Below are 18,503 nucleotides of genomic sequence, written 5' to 3' on the forward strand. Positions count from 1 at the left end.
CATTAAATATGTTACGCACGAAGACGGCTTACACTGACTGTTTTCCGTTTCCATTGGTCATCGGCATAATGTTTCAGTAACCATGAACATTAATAGTGATAGACAGCTTACATTAGGATGTATGCATGATGTGAATGTAAAATGAATGTAAAATAGTTGCATTATGTGTTATTAATGTAATCAAACTGTATTGCTATGCTTTGCTACTGCAACCACTTCTCAATCAAGTCCCACTGCTTTTCTCACTTTTTGCCGCTGTTAAAAAATGTGTTGCAAGTGTTATGTGTTACAAATGGTTATCAGTGTGACAGTTAATGTGGAGAAAAAGTAATACACAAAATAGAGTCAGAAAGAGAATCCTATTGCATAGAGGTAGCGAGAGATGGTTGCATTAATCTTAATGTGCAGTGTGTAAAAGGTTTTAAAAAGATGGTTTTGTGTGACTTTTGATTTAACGTAAAATTAGCTGTAGACATTATAATTTGTTACAATGATTTAGAGATAGTAATCTCTATAAAATAATAATAATAAGTATAGGAAAAAAAATTAGGAAAATTTTGAGGCAGTATGTATAGGTCGAGATATAGTGAATACACAAAAGGGATCAAGGGATAGTAGCAAAGTCAAGGGATAAATGCAAAGGTACTCTATTTAACAGTAAATTGACGTAGCTTGCAAATTCCAACGTATAAATCGGGATCAAGGGATAGTAGCAAAGTCAAGGGATAAATGCAAAGGTACTCTATTTAACAGTAAATTGACGTAGCTTGCAAATTCCAACGTGTAAATCGTTCCATTAATTTTGATGCTCAAGAAGACGGCTTACACTGACTGTTTTCCGTTTCCACTGGAAAGAGAATCCTATTGCATAGAGGTAGCGAAAAAGAAGTAATACAGAAAATAGAGTCAAACAGTGGAAACTTTATTTGTCATGACAGCTGATACTTGGTTGAGCAATAAAACTGTTTTATTTAGATGTAAGACTAGTTTTATTCTCTACATATAGGGTTTTCAGAGAGTTGTATAATATAGGCGACCAATAGGACATTTAAATGGCTTAATATTGTAGGGAGGAAGTATCGCTGTTCAAAGGTAAGAGATTGAAAGCTTAGCTTGAAAATGGCCGAGAAATAGTTGCGTTAGTCTAAATTTAAAGGATATGCCGGTACCAATGAGAAAGCTTATATTAGACTAGTTGATGTTTGCATTACACAATCCTATTATTATTATTATTATTATTAAGATCCAAGTGCAGAGAGATACTCAGTTAATGTCAGAGATACTCGGTCAATGACAGAAAAGCAATACAACTGTTTACATCGTTAGAGAGCGATATTTACATTACTCTTAGTATGTGCAGCATGTCTGGTAGCAAATGGATGGTTTTGTGAACATTTTGCATTAAGGTACAATTAGCGGTAGAACTCATCGAAGTGAATAGATTTAAGCGGATTTTGAGATAGTACTCTCCATTTCTAATAAGAAATATAGAAAAATAAGTCAGGATGGTGTGTCAGGACTGTCACATACTCACAGTCCCGTTACAAATATGCAAAATAGAGCGAAAGAGTACATGGTTTATTTTGATGTATGATAGTTTTATTGCATGCTTGATGTGGATGATTAAAATCGTGTAGTGATCTATATTTAGCATAAGAATGAAAAGGCATAACATGGCAATGAGACAAACTCCATTAGAGATGTGAGCTAGATGAAATGATGAAATGTCTCTGTATAGCCCAGATTGTCTTCTGTTATCACTTAGCATACCCTCTAAATTCACTAGCCTTCTCTATATACACCAGCATGTTTACACTAGCCGGTCTTCTGCATACAATAGCCTGTCTTCGATATACACTAGCCTATGTTCTGAATACACTAGCCCGTCTTCTGTATACATTAGTCTCTCTGTATAAACTAGCATCTCTGTATACCCCAAACTGTCTTCTGTAAAAACTTGTCTCTCTTTATAACCTGTCTAGCCTTTCTTCTGTACACACTAGCTTCTCTGTATACACTAACCAGGCTTCTATATACAATAGCTTCACTCTATGCACTAGCCTCTCTGTATAATCTAGCCTCTCTATATACCCTAGATAGTGTTCTGCATCTCCGTAGTGGTAGCCTCTCCGTAGAAGCCAGCCTTTATTCTGTATTCACTAGCCTTTCTTCTGTATGCTGTAGTCTTCTATATATACTAGCTTCTCTGTACACCCTTGCATCTCTGTAATACACTAAACCCTCTGTATACCACAGCCTGTCTTCTGTATACACTAGACTGTAAACACTAGCTAGAATACACCAGCCTGTCTTCTGTACCCACTAGAATCTCTGTATACACTACCCAGTCTTCTGTATACACTGTCAGCTTGGATGTATACCCAAGCCTGTCTTCTGTATACACTAGTCTCTCTATATGCACTGTCCTATCTGTATACACTCGACTCTCTCTATACACTAACCTCTCTATATACACTAACATCTTTGTATATACTAGCCTCTCTTTAAATTAGCCTCTCTGTGTACCCCAGCCTCATTGTTTACTCTAGCATCTCTGTATACTCAAGCCTATCTGCGTACACGAGTTTGTATTCTGTATTCACTAGCCTGTATTCACTAGCCTTATATATACTAGCTTCCTGCTTCTCTGTACACCCTTGCATCTCTTTACACTAGACTCTCTGAATACACTAAACCCTCAGTATACCACAGCCTGTCTTCTGTATACATTAGACTGTAAAAACTAGCTAGAATACACCAGCCTGTCTTCTTTACCCAATAGACTCTCTGTATGCACTACCCAGTCTTCTGTATACACTGTCAGCTTTGATGTATACCCAAGCCTGTCTTCTGTATACACTAGTTTCTCTATATGCACTGTCCTTACTGTATACTCTCGACCCTCTCTATACATTAACCTCTCTATATACACTAACATCTTTGTATATCTCTCTTTAAATTAGCCTCTCTGTGTACCCCAGCCTCACTGTTTACTCTAGCATCTCTGTATACTCAAGCCTATCTACATACACGAGTCTTCTGTATTGTGTATTAACTAGCCTTTCTTCTGTATGCTGTAGTCTTCTATATATACCAGCTTCTCTGTACACCCTTGCATCTCTGTAAACACTGTGTAAACTAGCCAGTCTTATGTATACACTAGACTCTCTGAATACACTAAACTCTCTGTATACCACAGCCTGTCTTCTGTATACACTAGACTGTAAAATCTAGCTAGAATACACCAGCCTGTCTTCTGTACCCACTAGACTCTCTGTATACACTACCCAGTCTTCTGTATAGAATGTCAGCTTTCATGTATACCCTTTCTGTATACACTAGCTTCTCTATATGCACTGTCCTTTCTGTATACACTCGACTCTCTCTATACACTAACCTCTCTATATACACTAACATCTTTGTATTTGTCTTTAAACTAGCCTCTCTGTGTACCCCAGCCTCACTGTTTACTCTAGCATCTCTGTATACTCAAGCCTATCTACATACACGAAACCTGTATTCTGTATTCACTAGCCTTTCTTCTGTATGCTGTAGTCTTCTATATATACCAGCTTCTCTGTACACCCTAGCACTGTAACAGTGCTAGGTTCCTGTATTACAGAAACAGAACACCAGCAATAAGGTGTATACTGTGCAGGAGGCACACAACACCGACTCTAACTTCTGCACTGCAGATGCATGTATTGCAGAAATTGAACACCAGTAATAAAGGGTAGCTTCAGGTGTGTACTGTGCAGGAGGCACATAACACCCACTGTAACAGTGCTAGGTTCCCAAGCAGTAAAGACACTGTCCCTGCCTATCGTCCTCTTTCCCTGACCACCGCAACACACTATACAAGGCCGCCGTGCTGGCGGCCTTATATAGTGTGGGGTGTGTACTAAACCCCCCTGAGCTATAATTGGCCACAGGAATCCTGCCTGTGGTGAATTGTGGCTCTCCTCACACAGGATGTCACATCTGTTCTTATTATATAGAACCTATTATGCTCCTCGTAAACTTTTTCAGTTTGGCCGAACGGCCGGACGCAAGTTGCCCCCGGTGCGGGAACATGGGGGGAGACATGATGCACATGTTTTGGAGATGCCCGAAGTTGATCCGCTACTGGACAGAGGTGACAGGAACCATTGATCGGGTGGTTGGAACCTCCACCAGGATGGGGGCGAAGTATTGTCTCCTGGGATTAGTTGAAGGAGTTGGAAAATCGGGAAGTAGCCAGATGGCAGTTCTGAGATGCCTATTTCAGGCAAGGAAACTGATTGCCCAACCCTGTTTAGCCTCCAATGTTGGCAATGACTTGTTTTTTTTCGCTTGTTTCCCAAGATGACCATGTTGGCGTTTGTCAAGATGGTTGAGAGTGCCCGAAGAGATCGCCTATGGCCCCATCACCTTGAAAGTGCCTGATCTTGTCTGATCTCGGAGGCTAAGCATTGTCGGGCCTGATTAGTAACTGGATGGGAGACCAACTGGGAATACCAGGTGCCGTAGGATTCTTTTTATGTTGTTGGCGTTGACATGGGTTTTTTTTTCCGCTTGTTTCCCAAGGTGATCATCTTGGCATTTGTCAAGAGGGCTGAGAGAGCCCAAAGAAATCTCCTACGGCCACATCCCCCTGAAAGCGCCCGATCTCATCTGATCTCAGAGGCTAAGCAGGGTCCGGCCTAGATAGTATTAAAGGTGCCGTAGGAATCTTTTTATATTGTTGGCTTTGACCTGTTTTTCTTTCGCTTGTTTCCCAAGGTGACCATTTTAGCATCAGTCAAGAGTTTTGAGTATGTCCCAAAGCGTTCGCCTGAGGTCACATCACCCTGAAAGCGCCCGATCTCAGAGGCTAAGCAGGGTCTGGGTCAGATGGGAGACCGGCAGGGTCTATGTTGTTGGCGTTGACCTTTTTTTTTTCACTTGTTTCCCAAGATAACCATCTTGGTATTTGTCAAGAGGGTTGAGAGTGTCTAAATAGAACACCTATGGCCACATCACCCTGAAAGCGCACAATCTCATCTGATCTCGGAGGCCTAGCAGTGTACGGCCTGGTTAATACCTGTATGGGAGACCATCTGTGAATACCAGGTGCCCAACAAGAGGGTTGAGAGTGCCCAAAGAGATCATCTACGGCCCCATCACCCTGAAAGCGCCCAATCTCATCTGATCTCAGAGGCTAAACAGTGTCGGGCCTGGTTAGTACCTGGATGGGAGACTGCCTGGAAATACCAGGTGCCATAGGCTTCTTTTTTTGTTGTTGGCTTTGAACTGTTTTTTTCGCTTGTTTCTCAAGGCGACCATCTTGGCGTTTGTCAAGAGGGTTGGGCGTGTCTTGAAGAGAACGCTTACGGCCACATCACCCTAAAAGCACCCGATCTTGTCTGATTTCAGAGGCTTAGCAGCATCAGGCCTGGTTAGTACCTGGACGGGAGACTGCCTGGGAAGACCAGGTGACATAGAAGGATCTGGCCTGGTTAGTGTCTTGATTGGGAGATCGCCTGGGAATTCCGGATGCCGTAGGATTCTTTTTATGTTGTTGGCTTTGACCTGTTTTTTTTCCCTTGTTTCCCAAGGTGACCATCTTGGCATTTGTCAAGAGGGTTGAGAGTGCACAAAGAAATTGCCTACGGGCACAACACCCTGAAAGCGCCCAATCTCGTTTGGTCTCAGAGGCTAAGCAGGGTTGGGCCTGGTTTGTACCTGGATGAGAGACCTCCTGGGTTTTCCAGATGCCGCAGGCTTCTTTTTATGTTGTTGGCGTTGACTTGTTTTTTTTGTTTGTTTCCCAAAGTGGCCATCTTGGCGTTTGTCAAGAGGGTTGAGCGTGCATTTGATCTCAGAGGCTAAGCAGGGTTGGGACATGGTTAGTACCTGGATGGGAGACCGCCTGGGATTTCTCGATGCCATAGGCTTTAGTTTTAAGTTGTTGGCATTGACTTATTTTCTTTATTTTTATTATTCTTTTATTAAGTAGAACAACATAAATATAACAGTCAACCATACAGCATGACCCAGGGTCACAATTACATGCTAACAAAAAATAGGCAGCCAAATATTTCTGGGTTCTCAGAGGGGAGTCCTACAGTTTCATGCAGAAAATAGAGAAACCCCACCTCCGACATGTAGTACAGTATAACTAGTGCAGCTCCGTTCGGACAAATGTAATCATGGAGAACAACTGGGACCACAGCGAGCCAGCTTATCATGACCTACGTGAACTAGAGTAAAATATGAGCCGGTCATGTCCAGAACCCTGGGGTTCTTCTGGGTCCCGAAGGCTAGTAAGGAGACAAGGCATAGTCAAAAGGGAGGACGGGGGAAGAAGAGAGTGCAAAGACGGAGAGAGAGGAGGTGGGGGGATGGCGACGGGGAAAAAAAGAAAAATAAAGACAAAAAGGGAGGGGGGAATGCCACCCAGGGCAGACATGGCCTACGTAGGTAAACGTTAGATGTTCAGTCGTTTTCTGGGACGGAGGCACTGCTCACCTCCCGAATGTAGTTTCGAGTACCAGTGAAATACCTCCAGGGCCTCCATGTAACACTAAATGCCTCTTCAGTGTTGTGAAGGGTGGCGGTCAATTCTTCCATCCGGAGAATATGATTGACTTTGGAATACCACAGCACCTTGGATGGGGGCTGAGGCTGCCTCCACAGTGCGGGAATGCAGGCCCGGGCGGCATTCAGGAGTTGCATTGTGAGGGTTTTTTTGTATTTTCGAACAGGCTGTTCGGTCAAGTGTAGAAGGCACGCTACTGGGAACCCAAAAGTTCCTCAAGGTCGGGCATGCCCAGAAAAGGTGTCCCATGGTCCCCATATCTGAATTTCACCTCCAACAAACATCCGGGATCGATCTATCCATTTTATTCAGAAGGTATGGGACTCTATACCAGCGTGAGACTATCTTGTATCTTGATATTGGTTTGCGATGGAAGCTTTATGTACTAAGGTCAGGATCTTCCCTATCTGTTGTGGGGTAAATGTGATGCCTAAGTCCCTCTCCCATTTGTGGATAAATGGTGGGGGTCGACTCCTCCTCCTGACTACTCAATAGGTTGTACAGGAGGGAGAGGGTGTGTCGCACAGGTTCCCTTTTGTGACAGATGGATTCATAGGGTGTCAGGTCTCTAGGAGTGTAGGGGGCCCTTTGTATGGCCAGAAGAAAGTGACAAAGTTTATAAGCACTAAACAAGTCAAGCGGAGGGTCAGAAAGCTCGGCGACAGTTTGCGTGGTCGGGAGCCCTCCCGTGGGCCACACCTCTCCCAGATGCTGTTTCCCCACCACTGTCAACTGTCGCAGTTTCTTGTTGGTAAATCCCGGTGGGAAGTCTGGATTACCTATAACCTGAGTCATTGGTGATGGCAGGGGAGCAATGTGTGTGCAGCGGAACAACCTCCGCACAACAGCCAACCTAGCTCCCACTACGGGGTGACCTCTGAGGTCTTTTGGTAGGGAGGACAGGAGCCACGGGGAGGTCAATAGGGGAATGGATCCATCCTCAATCTCCATCTCCACCCACTGCTTGTGTGGGCCATTACAATGCCAATCAACGACTCTCTCTAGCAGAGTCACTCTGTAGTATTGTCTGAGATCTGGGAGACCCAGACCCCCCTTGTCCTTTGGTCTGGCAAGCAATTGCAAACGGGCTTTGGGCAGTTTGCGCGCCCAAATAAAGTCCCGGAGCAGCACCTGCAGTTGTCTGAAAAAAATTGGGGGTAACCGGATCGGTAATGTCTGGAACATGTATAAGATCCGAGGGAGGGCCATCATTTTGAATGCATTACAGCGCCCGAACCAGGTCAGTGTTAAAGCATGCCAGTTTCCCAAATCAGATTTCAGTCTATCCAGGAGAGGGACAAAATGAAGCAGGTACAATTGCGCTAAATCCGCTGCGATGTTAACGTATAGATTTTTCAGCCCAGTAGAATGGAAAAGAGGTGCGGAGCCTCTTGGCCTCACCATCCGGGACCGATATATTCAATACAGCCGACTTGGCGTAATTGTTTTTATAGTTTGATAGGCTGCCGTGTCGCTGTAGAGATGCAAGTATTTTGGGAAGCAAAATGTGTGGATTGGAGACGGAAAAAATTAGATCGTCAGCGTACGCCGCAATTTTGTGGTGTGCCGAGGGTTTGGATATGCCAGTAATATTCGGGTCATTCCAAACGTGACACATAATGGTTCCAGTGTCAGAATTAAAATTAGGGGAGACAGAGACCACCCCTGCCTCGTCCCATTAGTGATGGGGAAAGAGTCCGAGCACCACTCGGTCACCCGTACCGCTGCCGATGGCGTGGAGTAAAGCGACATTACTCAGCTCATCATGTTGGGGCCAAGACCTATATGTTCCAGGGTGGCCTGCATAAAGTGCCAAGGTGACCATCTTGGCGTTTGTCAAGAGGGTTGAAAGTGCCTGAAGAGATTGCCTACGGGCACATCACCCTGAAAGCACCCGATCTCGTTTGATGTTGGAGGCTAATAGAGTCGGGCCTTGTTAGTACCTGGATGGGAGACCGCCTGGGAATACCAGGTGTCGTAGACTTCTTTTTATGTTGTTGGCGTTGACCTGTTTTTTTTTCGCTTATTTCCCAAAGTGACCATCTTGGTGTTTGTCAAGAGGGTTGAGAGTGCCTGAAGAGATTGCCTATGGCCACATCACTCTGAAAGCACCCAATCTCATCTGATCTTGGAGGCTAAGAAGAGTCGGGCCTGGTTAGTACCTGGATGGGAGACCACCTGGGATTACCAGTTATTGTAGGCTTCTTTTTATGTTGTTGGCGTTGATTCGTTTTCTTTTTTTTGCTTGTTTCCCAAGGTGACCATCTTGGCATTTGTCAAGAGGGTTGAGAGTGCCCAAAGAGATCGTTTACAGCAGCATCACCCTGAAAGAGCCCAATCTCGTCTGATCTCGGATGCTAAACAGTGTCGGGCCTGGTTAGTACCTGGATGGGAGACCGCCTGGGAATACCAGGTGCCATAGGCTTCTGTTTTTTTTGTTTTTTTATTTAGTAGTATGCGACATACAATGCAAAGGCAACTTCACAGAATGTGTGATACAAATAGTTACAAACAAATGATCATATTGCATGGATATCAGAGCCAATGGTAAGACGTCTGAGGAGAATAGCACGTGTACAGCTTTGCGGTCATATCAAGATGAGATTAAAGCTCCATCTCGTTGGGATCCTCTACCACTTAAAATATTATTGATACTAGCCCTGCTACCCTCGAAGAGTTTAGATATCCATAGATAGGGGAAGAGTATTGTGTAGTAGTCAAATGGGGTCGGAACATACCATTTTCTTTTCCCTTTTTTGAGTTAAGAAGGGAAATAGTAGAACTGAAAGGAGGGAGAAGGGGAAAGAGAAGATTGGGGAAGGAAATGGCAGAAAAGGAAAAGAAGGGGTAAGGGGGTGTCGTGGGTAGAGTGGATAGGATGGGGTCCCCTCCCAGGGAGCAAGAGACGCCCTCGGCTCACCAGCTCATCAGCTGTCCAACGTTTGGAACAGCGATCTCCAACGATCACCATGAGCTTACTATGTCTCGCGGAGGTATTCTTCCGAAAAGCGAAACTGGGTCCAGTAGAACCATCTGTTCCCATGCTCCTCCGTTTTATCCCTCATTGTGGCAGTCAGGTCTTCCATTTGTTCAATATCATTTACCCTTGTGAACCACTGGGTCACCATTGGAGCAGATTGCTCTTTCCACTGACTTGGGATGCAGGCCCTAGCTGCATTGAGGAGATGTTTAAGTAAGGACTTATGATAACGCTTTCTCGACATAGGAGTTAGATTGAGAAGAACTGCTGCGGGATCATTGGCTAAGGAAATGTCTGTGAACTTGTGGATGAGTCTCAGGACAGGCTGCCAGAATGTTTGTAATTTAGGGCTTTCCCAGAAAATGTGGAGAATGGTGCCACATTTGGTCCACAGCGACAGCAGCGGTCAGATTGACCGGGGAATATTTTGGCCAACACCACCGGTGTACGATACCAGCGTGTTTATATGAGATCTCCTGACATTTACTGCAGAGTGACGACTTATGGGCGAAAAAGAGTATTCTGTCCTTCTGTGGTTTGGAGAATGTAGTTTGTAAGTCCCTTTTCCATTTAGCTAGGAAGGGTGGATCCGTGGAGGATTGTGCGTCTGTCAGGATTTGGTAGGACCTAGAGAGGGAACCACGAACTGGGCCATCATCCAGGCAAAGTTCCTCGAAGGGGTGGAATTGTCTAGAGAAGAACGAATGGTTAGGTAGTGATCCGAGGAAATGGATTAGCTGTCTAGCTCTCCAGCTATCCAATGCAACAGGTACTTGCTCTAGCAGTATGGTCCCCATGGGAATCAAGCCCGTGGGTCCAAGAAATAGGGCTGCTCTCAGAAGCCCTTTCGGGGCTTGCCTGGTAAAGGCCTGGTCAGACAGGCCCGGAGGGAATCTAGGATGTCCAATAATTGGGGTCATAGGAGAAGGGAAGTTAGTCAGGTGGGAAAGGTGAAAAAAACTATCCATCTCGGCGAGCGAGGGGCCAATTAACGGGTGAGTAGTCACACAGGGCTCCAATGGCCTCCCCGCCCAAGGCAGACCAGCCAGTGGAACCCGCGCCATCTCCTGCTCTAGCTTGACCCATAGCTTCAGTTCCCCATGCCGGTGTCTTATCACATATGGTCCCCCATCGGATAGTGTCCGCTGTGTACTGCGCATTCCGAAAATTGCCGAGCATGAACGGCGCCTGCGCACTGAGTCCAGGTTCTATCCCCACTATCCAAGTGGACATAGAGTAAGAATATAAAAGAGCCGAGCGCAGCGAGGCAAAGCCCGAAGCGTGGCGAGCGAAGCTCGCCTGCAAGGGACCCTCTAATATTCACAACCCTATGTCCGCTTGGATGGTGGGGCTACCACCTCCACTCACCGCGCAGGCGCCGTTCAGCTTTGGAGATTTTCCGAAGCTTCGTCTGCTCCGTACTGTGCATGCGCAGTACGGCGCGGACACTATATCATGGCCGGACAGTATATGGCAGAACACCGGCACCAGTCAACCACCGGTGTCATGTGCGTCGCTGTGTAATATAGAGCAGGGTCCGGGAAGCCAATACCTCCCCGCAATTTCGGTCGCAATAGCATTGCCCTACCAATACGCATATGTTTTCCGCGCCAGAGGAACTTGATAAAGATTGAGCGAACCGCATGAAAGAAAGTCTGGGGTATTTTGATAGGTAAGGCTTGTAGTAGATACAGAAGTCGTGGCATCGTGTTCATCTTCAACACATTACAGCGTCCGAACCATGACAGAGCTAGTGGGTCCCATCTTTTAAGGTCCGCTGTAAGCCCATAGGCTTCTTTTTATGTTGTTGGCTTTGACCTGTTTTTTTTTGCTTGTTTCTCAAGGCGACCATCTTGGCGTTTGTCAAGAGGGTTGGGCGTGTCTTGAAGAGAACGCTTACGGCCACATCAACCTGAAAGCACCCGATGTCGTCTGTTTTCAGAGGCTAAGCAGCGTCAGGCCTGGTTAGTACCTGGATGGGAGACTCCCTGGGAAGACCAGGTGCCATAGAAGGATCTGGTCTGGTTAGTGACTTTTTTTTTTTTAATTCTTTATTTACGGATTGCAGGTAATACAGAGACAAACTGTAAAAGACATAGATCCCTCAGTTTTCCAGGTTAACAAAAATACATAGTTAATACTTTGTGGGGGACCGGGGGAAACCTAACAACTTATGTCAGCAGCAGCCCCAGCCGTGGCTAGGCCACCACATTATCCCACTCTAATGATCTGGCACCCCAGTGTCTACTTATAAACCAGGGCAGTCCCCGGGGCGATCCCCCTCAAGGCCCAAACTGAGGGGCCTCTAACATCGGTCACCTTCATTCTACTGGTCAAAGAGCTCAGCCGGGACCACCCCGAGGGCCGCCAACCCCTGGCTGGGAAATCGAGGGAACAAAACGAAAAGATCCTTGCAATCACCATGTATTTTAATTATACTTGGGAGTTAGGGGGTAAGGAAAGAGGGGGGAGCAAATGGGCAGGAGAAGGGTATGGGGGTAGAAAGAATGAAAGTTATAGGGGGCTAACAGTGCTACGAGGCAGACGGGGGAGAGAGTGAACCAGGGTGGTATACGAGAAGGGAGAGAAAGAAAGAGGACTCCGATGGGTTCCCACGACCGGACCCTTCCCTCTATACACGTGCCAGAGCCTACAGATAGGATCTGTATGCGTCGGAAAACCTGAACAGGCTCCAAGACAACCAACGAGCAGTGTGCTCTTCCTCCCTGTCGCCTAACGCTGATGTGAGCTGTTCCATACGGTAGATGTCGCAAACTCTTGCAAACCAGTGAGACACCAGTGGAGCGGCCTGCTGTTTCCACATGCTAGGTATACATGCCCTGGCCCCACTCAGAAGATGTTTTAAGAGAGTTTTATGGTACTTCTTGCTCGAGAGTGGGGTCAGATTGAGGAAGATCGCAGCTGCGTTGTTCTGGAGATCAATAGCCGTGAGGTCAAAAATGATATTGAGAACCTGTCTCCAGAAATGGGCCAGTTGAGGGCATTCCCAGAAGATATGTAGTAACGTGCCGGCTTGTTCACCGCATCTCCAGCACAAAGGGCTGTGACCGGGAAACATGGCCGCCAGGACAGTGGGGGTCCTGTACCATCGGGTCAAAATTTTATAAGCTATTTCCTGGTATTTACTACATAGGGATGACTTGTGCGCAAAAAGAAGCACGCGGTTCTTCTGGTCTGGCGAGAGCCGGACATGCAGGTCTCGCTCCCATTTTTCCACGAACACCAGGTTACCCTGGGAGAGTTGGTCCAGTAGGATGCGATATGACAGGGAAAGAGACCCTCGGGTCGGTTCCTCTCCTGAGCATACCTCCTCAAACGATGTTAGGGGTCTGCGGAATTCGCCACTGTTTGGCAAAGATTTCAAGAAGTGGGAGAGTTGGGCAAGCTTCCACTGTCCCAGGGCCGTGGTTGCTAACGCCTCGTACATAGTGGAGACCGCTGTCCATGTCCTAGGGCCAAGAAAAGAAGAGGCCCGCACAAGGTCCCGGTCAGGGTTGAGGCGGAAAGACTTTTCCGTCATGCCGGGTTCAAAGCGTGGGTGTCCAATAATAGGAGTCATGGGCGAAGGGAAACTGGGCACGCCCGTCAGGGTAAAATATCTGTCTAGCTCTTGTAACGTTGGCTCAATGAGTGGGTGTGCCCACGTCGCTCCCGACCAGCCCGGTCCACTCCAGGGCAAACCCTCAAGTGGAAATGGTACGGATTCACGCTCCAGACGAACCCACAGCTTATCCTTCAGGTGTCTGCACCAGTCAACTGCTCTGTTCATGTGCACCGCCGTATATTACCATGCCGGATCTGGGAGGCCAATCCCTCCCTTGTCTTTTGGTCTGAGCAGTAATGTTCGGCTGAGTCTTGGAGGCCTGCCCTGCCATACGTATCGAATAAAGATGGAGCGCATGGCTTTAAAAAATGATTGGGGGATTTTTATCGGTAAGGCTTATAATAGATACAAGAGTCTGGGCATTACATTCATTTTGAGCACATTGCATCTCCCAAACCAAGAGGTCGCCAACTTTGACCACCTCTCTAGATCTACGGCAAATTTTTTTAGAAGCGGCTGGAAATTCAATTGGAAAATCAGATGTGGGTCCGGGGGAACCAGCGACGGGAGGTTTGCCGAAGCTAGGTACTCGTCAATGGCCGCTGTGCCGGCCTGGAGGGTGTCTCCTGAGTCCCGGGGGTGCAAGTTATAAAGGGCTTCATAGAAAGATCGGAAACACTCTGCTATCTCCCGTGAATCATGAAGCTTGGCACCCGAAGGGGAGGTTATGGTTGGAATGAAGGACGCGTTGCGTTGGGCACGCAGGGAGTTCGCTAGGGACCTACTACACTTGACTCCATATTCATAATACGTCCTGCGGACCCACATGAGTCTGGTTCTAGCCTGAAAGAGAGAGAAATCTCTGATTTGTTCTCTAAGATCTCTCACCTCCACCTCCAGCGCAGCAGTCGGCTGGGATTTGTGTCGTTGTTCACACGCATGCAACTTGGCAATAAGTTTGGAGAGAGCCTCAGTTTTGGCCACTTTGAGTCTATGACCATGTTTAATAAGAATGCCCCTAATGTAGCATTTATGAGCCGCCCATAACATGAGGGGGTTGGAAACAGAATCACGGTTATGATCAAAGTAACTTTCTAATTCCCTAAGCAGGTCTGCGTGGGTCTCAGGGTCCTTCAGGAGAGACTCGTTCAGTCTCCACCAGGACTGACCACGCGACTCCTGTTGTAGCTTCAGCATCAAAGAAATCGGGGCATGGTCAGACAGGGCTATGTGGCCTGAGCGTCTGAGCGTCTGTGACCGCCGGGATAGCATTGTGGGCGACTAAAAACATATCTATACGTGAGTAAGAACCACGAGCGGTGGAAAAGAACGTATAGTCCCTATCCTGTGGGTGAAGCGTACGCCACACATCGATCAGTCGGTGGGAGTGTAGCAGGTCTCTTATGTGTGAACGCGTTCTCGCAGAAATCGCAAAGGTGCCCGATGATGAGTCTCTGCGGGGGTCCAAGGTGAGGTTAAAGTCCCCCCCAATGATCAAAGTACCCTCCGAGAATGCAGCCAGGGCATCCAAGGATGCTTCTAAGGCCGGCAGCTGGTCCACATTCGGCATGTATAGGTTGGCAAGAGTAAAAGTTTGCGAGTGGAGAGTTCCCTTAATGAAGAGATATCTCCCTTCACTATCGGCTTGGACAGCTAACAGGCGCCACGGCAAGTTTTTAGCAAGAAGAACACACACTCCTCTCGATTTGGAAGTAGGGGACGTGCTGTGGTGGGCCAGGGGGAAGTGCTTACTATAAAGCCGTGGTATTTGGTCTGTCCTGAAATGGGTCTCCTGGAGGAAAACTATTTGGGGCTTCATCCGCCACAATTCTGTTAGGCAGCTGGACCTTTTTTCAGGTACATTCAGCCCTTTCACATTCCAGGAAACCAGCTTCAGGGCCATGACGGCAGTGGTACCCGGCCGGCGGTCCCCACCAGAGTCAGTAGTAGATATAGAGTTCAAGCACAGAGGAAGAGGAGGAGAAAAAGGAAAAGCAGTAACGAAGCGGAGAAGGTCCGGAGTTAGTAGGGAGGAGGAGGGTAGGAGGGGTGGGGATAGATCGGGGAATTGCTAAAGCTCCTATCGGAGAGAACCTGCCGGTTAGGGCAGAGGGGCCTAGTGGGGGAAGAGGTAAGGCACTGCAGAGGGAGGAACTCGTCGGTGCAGTACCCCTCCAGCATCCCATGGTCCATGCAGTCGCAATCGGGCGTGCACGGAGCTTCTTTGGCATCTTAACTACGACATCAAACGCATTATAGAACATCACTGCAGCAGGTATCGGGCAGTTAACAACAGTAGAACAGTGCATAATTAGACCAACATATTAAACTTTTCAACACAGAGTATAGATAACTTTATACCACCCAGGCACCCACCCCCCCCCCCCCCCCCAGAAAAAAAAAAAAGGAAAAAAAGGGGGGGGGGGGAGGAGGAGAGGGGGAGGGAGCAGGAACGCCGCCCAGGGGCACCCGGGGGCACCACCAGGCAGTCCAAAAACACAAAGAGCGCCGAGACTAGGGCACCTGTAGATAAACAGTAACGAGAATGGTGAACAGTACCGCCAATAACTCAGGGCTTCGTCCAGGAAGCGCAGTGTCCAACTCTGTTCTTCCAATGTCCTTCCTCTCCCCTAGCTGGGGCGCTGGGAACAATGGCCCGTGGCATGGTAAACAACACAAAGCTGGATACTCCAGCCGTCTATGTTGGTAGAGAAAAAGAAAACAAAAAAAAAAAGGGTATAACACAGGAATAACGGAAAATTACTGTACTCTCTCAGGGTTCACGATCTTGAGGGGCCTGCGATCTCTGACGTTGGGATCGACGCGCACTATAAGGTGAAACGGATGGCCCCACTTGTATGGAATCCTCCGTTCAGTTAGGTGTTCCAGAAGGGGTCGCAGACAGCGTCTCATCTGGAGGGTCTTGCGGGATACATCTGGCAGAAGGGTGACTTGGGCCCCGTCAAAATCAATGCTGCCTTTGCGCCACGCCGCTTGCAGGACATCCTCCCTAACTGAGTAATTGTGGAGACAGCATAAAACGTCACGTGGCCGGTTCTCTGTGGGGCTCCTGGGGCCCAGGGTCCTGTGGACTCTATCAATGGCTATTACTGTGTCAGCAGCGCGGTCCAGACAGGCGTTAAATATAGCTGTAACTGTGGCTTTGAGGTCTGCCTGGCCAGCGGCTTCGGGCAAGTCTCTGATCCTGATGTTGCGTCTGCGGTTGCGATTCTCAAGGTCATCCACTAGGAGTTGCAACTGTGTGACTCTTTCAGCAAGGGTATCATGTGCGGCTTGCAGGCCAGAAACATCAGTGGTCAGGGAGGTCACATCCGATGCCAGGGTGGTCACCCGCTCGTTCGTAGCCGACACGTCACGTTTGACCCCTGCGATTTCATGTCGCAAGGTCGTTTCAATCCTGGCTGCCATACAGCTAAAGTCTGCTTTAGTGGGAAGGTTTTGGAGTAAAGTTAGGATGGCCTTGTCCCCCAATAATGCCGGTGCTGGTGGCAGCGGTGGGTCCCCCTGTGTGTCTGAGGTAAGAGCAGCCTGGCCATTCGGTCCTGGGATGAGGCTTCCACTGCGGGAGGGTCTCTGGGACAGTTGGGAGTTGTGAGGGAACCAGGGTGGCAGGCCGCTATGGTCCGGGCTGTCAAGCGAGGCCATGGACAGTGAGCGGGGGAGACACGGGGACAAGTCACTAGGCGGGGAGAACGGGGGCATGTCGTGTCCCTGCATAGCAGTCTGCTCACCTTCCCTCTGTACCGCGTGTCCTGGAGCGCCGGAGGCCGCGGGCGCCATCTTGGCTGGATCCGGCGTGGAGGCCGGAGGCTGCAGCGGGACCAAGTACCTGTCCATGGCAGCAGCGGCGGACCCCGCTCGGCTGGCTGTGTTCCGCCGAAGCGCGGGGATGTCGGCGATGCCGAAATATGCGACCAGACTGTGGTAAAGGGGTGTGGAGGGGTCACGGACCGGGAGCTCCGGAAAAGAGCGTCCTCACTCCTTCATGCCTAGGTCACGCCCACCCTGGTTAGTGTCTTGATTGGGAGATCGCCTGGGAATACTGGATGCCGTAGGCTTCTTTTTATGTTGTTGGCTTTGACCTGTTTTTTTTAGCTTGATTCCCAAGGTGACCATCTTGGCCTTTGTCAAGAGGCTTCAGAGTGCCCAAAGAGAGTGCCTACGGCCAAATCACCTATATAGTATCTTATATATAATAACTAAAAATATTATTTATTATTATAGATATAGATATATAGTATAGTGATTTGGCCGTAGGCACTCTCTTTGGGCACTCTGAAGCCTCTTGACAAAGGCCAAGATGGGTTGAGAGTGCCTGAAGAGATTGCCCATGGCCACATCACTCTGAAAGCACCCAATCTCGTCTGATCTTGGAGGCTAAGAAGAGTCGGGCCTGGTTAGTACCTGGATGTGAGACCACCTGGGAATACCAGTTATTGTAGGCTTCTTTTTATGTTGTTGGCGTTGATTCGTTTTTTTTTTTTTTGCTTGTTTCCCAAGGTGACCATCTTGGCATTTGACAAGAGGGTTGAGAGTGCCCAAAGAGATCACTTACAGCAGCATCACCCTGAAAGAGCCCTATCTCTTCTCTTCTCTGAGGCTAAGAAGGGTTGGGCCTAGTGGGTACCTGGATGGGAGATGGCGTTGGAATACCAGGTGCCGTATTCTTCTTTTTATGTTGTTGAAATTGACCTGTTTTTTTTCGCTTGTGTCTCAAGGTGACTATCTTGGCATTTGTCAAGAGGGTTGAGAATGCCCAAAGAGATTGCCTATGGGCACATAACCCTGAAAGCACCCGATCTCCTCTGATCTCAGAAGGTAAACAGGGTTGGGCCTTGCTAGTACCTGGATTGGAGACCACCTGGGAATACTAGGTGCTGTAGGCTTCCTTTTATGTTGTTGGCCTTGACCTGTTTTTTTTTCCACTTGTTTCCCAAGGTGACCATCTTGGCTTTTGTCAAGAGGGTTGAAAGTGCCTGAAGAGATTGCCTACGGGCACATCACCCTGAAAGCACCCGATCTCGTTTGATGTTGGAGCCTAAGAAGAGTCGGGCCTTGTTAGTACCTGGATGGGAAACCGCCTGGGAATACCAGGTGTCGTAGACTTCTTTTTATGTTGTTGACGTTGACCTGTTTTTTTTTCGCTTGTTTCCCAAAGTGACCATCTTGGTGTTTGTCAAGAGGGTTGAGAGTGCCTGAAGAGTTTGCCTATGGCCACATCACTCTGAAAGCACCCAATCTCGTCTGATCTTGGAGGCTAAGAAGAGTCGGGCCTGGTTAGTACCTGGATGGGAGACCACCAGGGAATACCAGTTATTGTAGGCTTCTTTTTATGTTGTTTGCGTTGATTCGGTTTTTTTTTTTTGCTTGTTTCCCAA

The 18,503-nt window shown here is 47.8% G+C and overlaps 7 pseudogenes; all 7 read left to right on the forward strand.

The window, feature by feature from the left end:
* The first annotated feature begins 4,393 nt into the window (after window positions 1-4,393).
* On the forward strand, window positions 4,394-4,512 carry LOC143936828 (5S ribosomal RNA; annotated as a pseudogene).
* A 616-nt stretch (window positions 4,513-5,128) lies between these two features.
* On the forward strand, window positions 5,129-5,247 carry LOC143936965 (5S ribosomal RNA; annotated as a pseudogene).
* Window positions 5,248-8,643: 3,396 nt separating this feature from the next.
* Window positions 8,644-8,762, forward strand: LOC143937398 (5S ribosomal RNA; annotated as a pseudogene).
* A 103-nt stretch (window positions 8,763-8,865) lies between these two features.
* On the forward strand, window positions 8,866-8,984 carry LOC143936805 (5S ribosomal RNA; annotated as a pseudogene).
* An 8,467-nt stretch (window positions 8,985-17,451) lies between these two features.
* LOC143936389 (5S ribosomal RNA) lies at window positions 17,452-17,570 on the forward strand (annotated as a pseudogene).
* Window positions 17,571-17,892: 322 nt separating this feature from the next.
* On the forward strand, window positions 17,893-18,011 carry LOC143936413 (5S ribosomal RNA; annotated as a pseudogene).
* A 320-nt stretch (window positions 18,012-18,331) lies between these two features.
* LOC143937257 (5S ribosomal RNA) lies at window positions 18,332-18,450 on the forward strand (annotated as a pseudogene).
* Window positions 18,451-18,503: the final 53 nt, after the last annotated feature.

Source organism: Lithobates pipiens, unplaced genomic scaffold (assembly GCF_037356315.1).
Source record: "Lithobates pipiens isolate NorthernLeopardFrog02 unplaced genomic scaffold, aLitPip1_a1.2 Scaffold_28, whole genome shotgun sequence".
Lineage (NCBI taxonomy): Eukaryota > Metazoa > Chordata > Amphibia > Anura > Ranidae > Lithobates > Lithobates pipiens.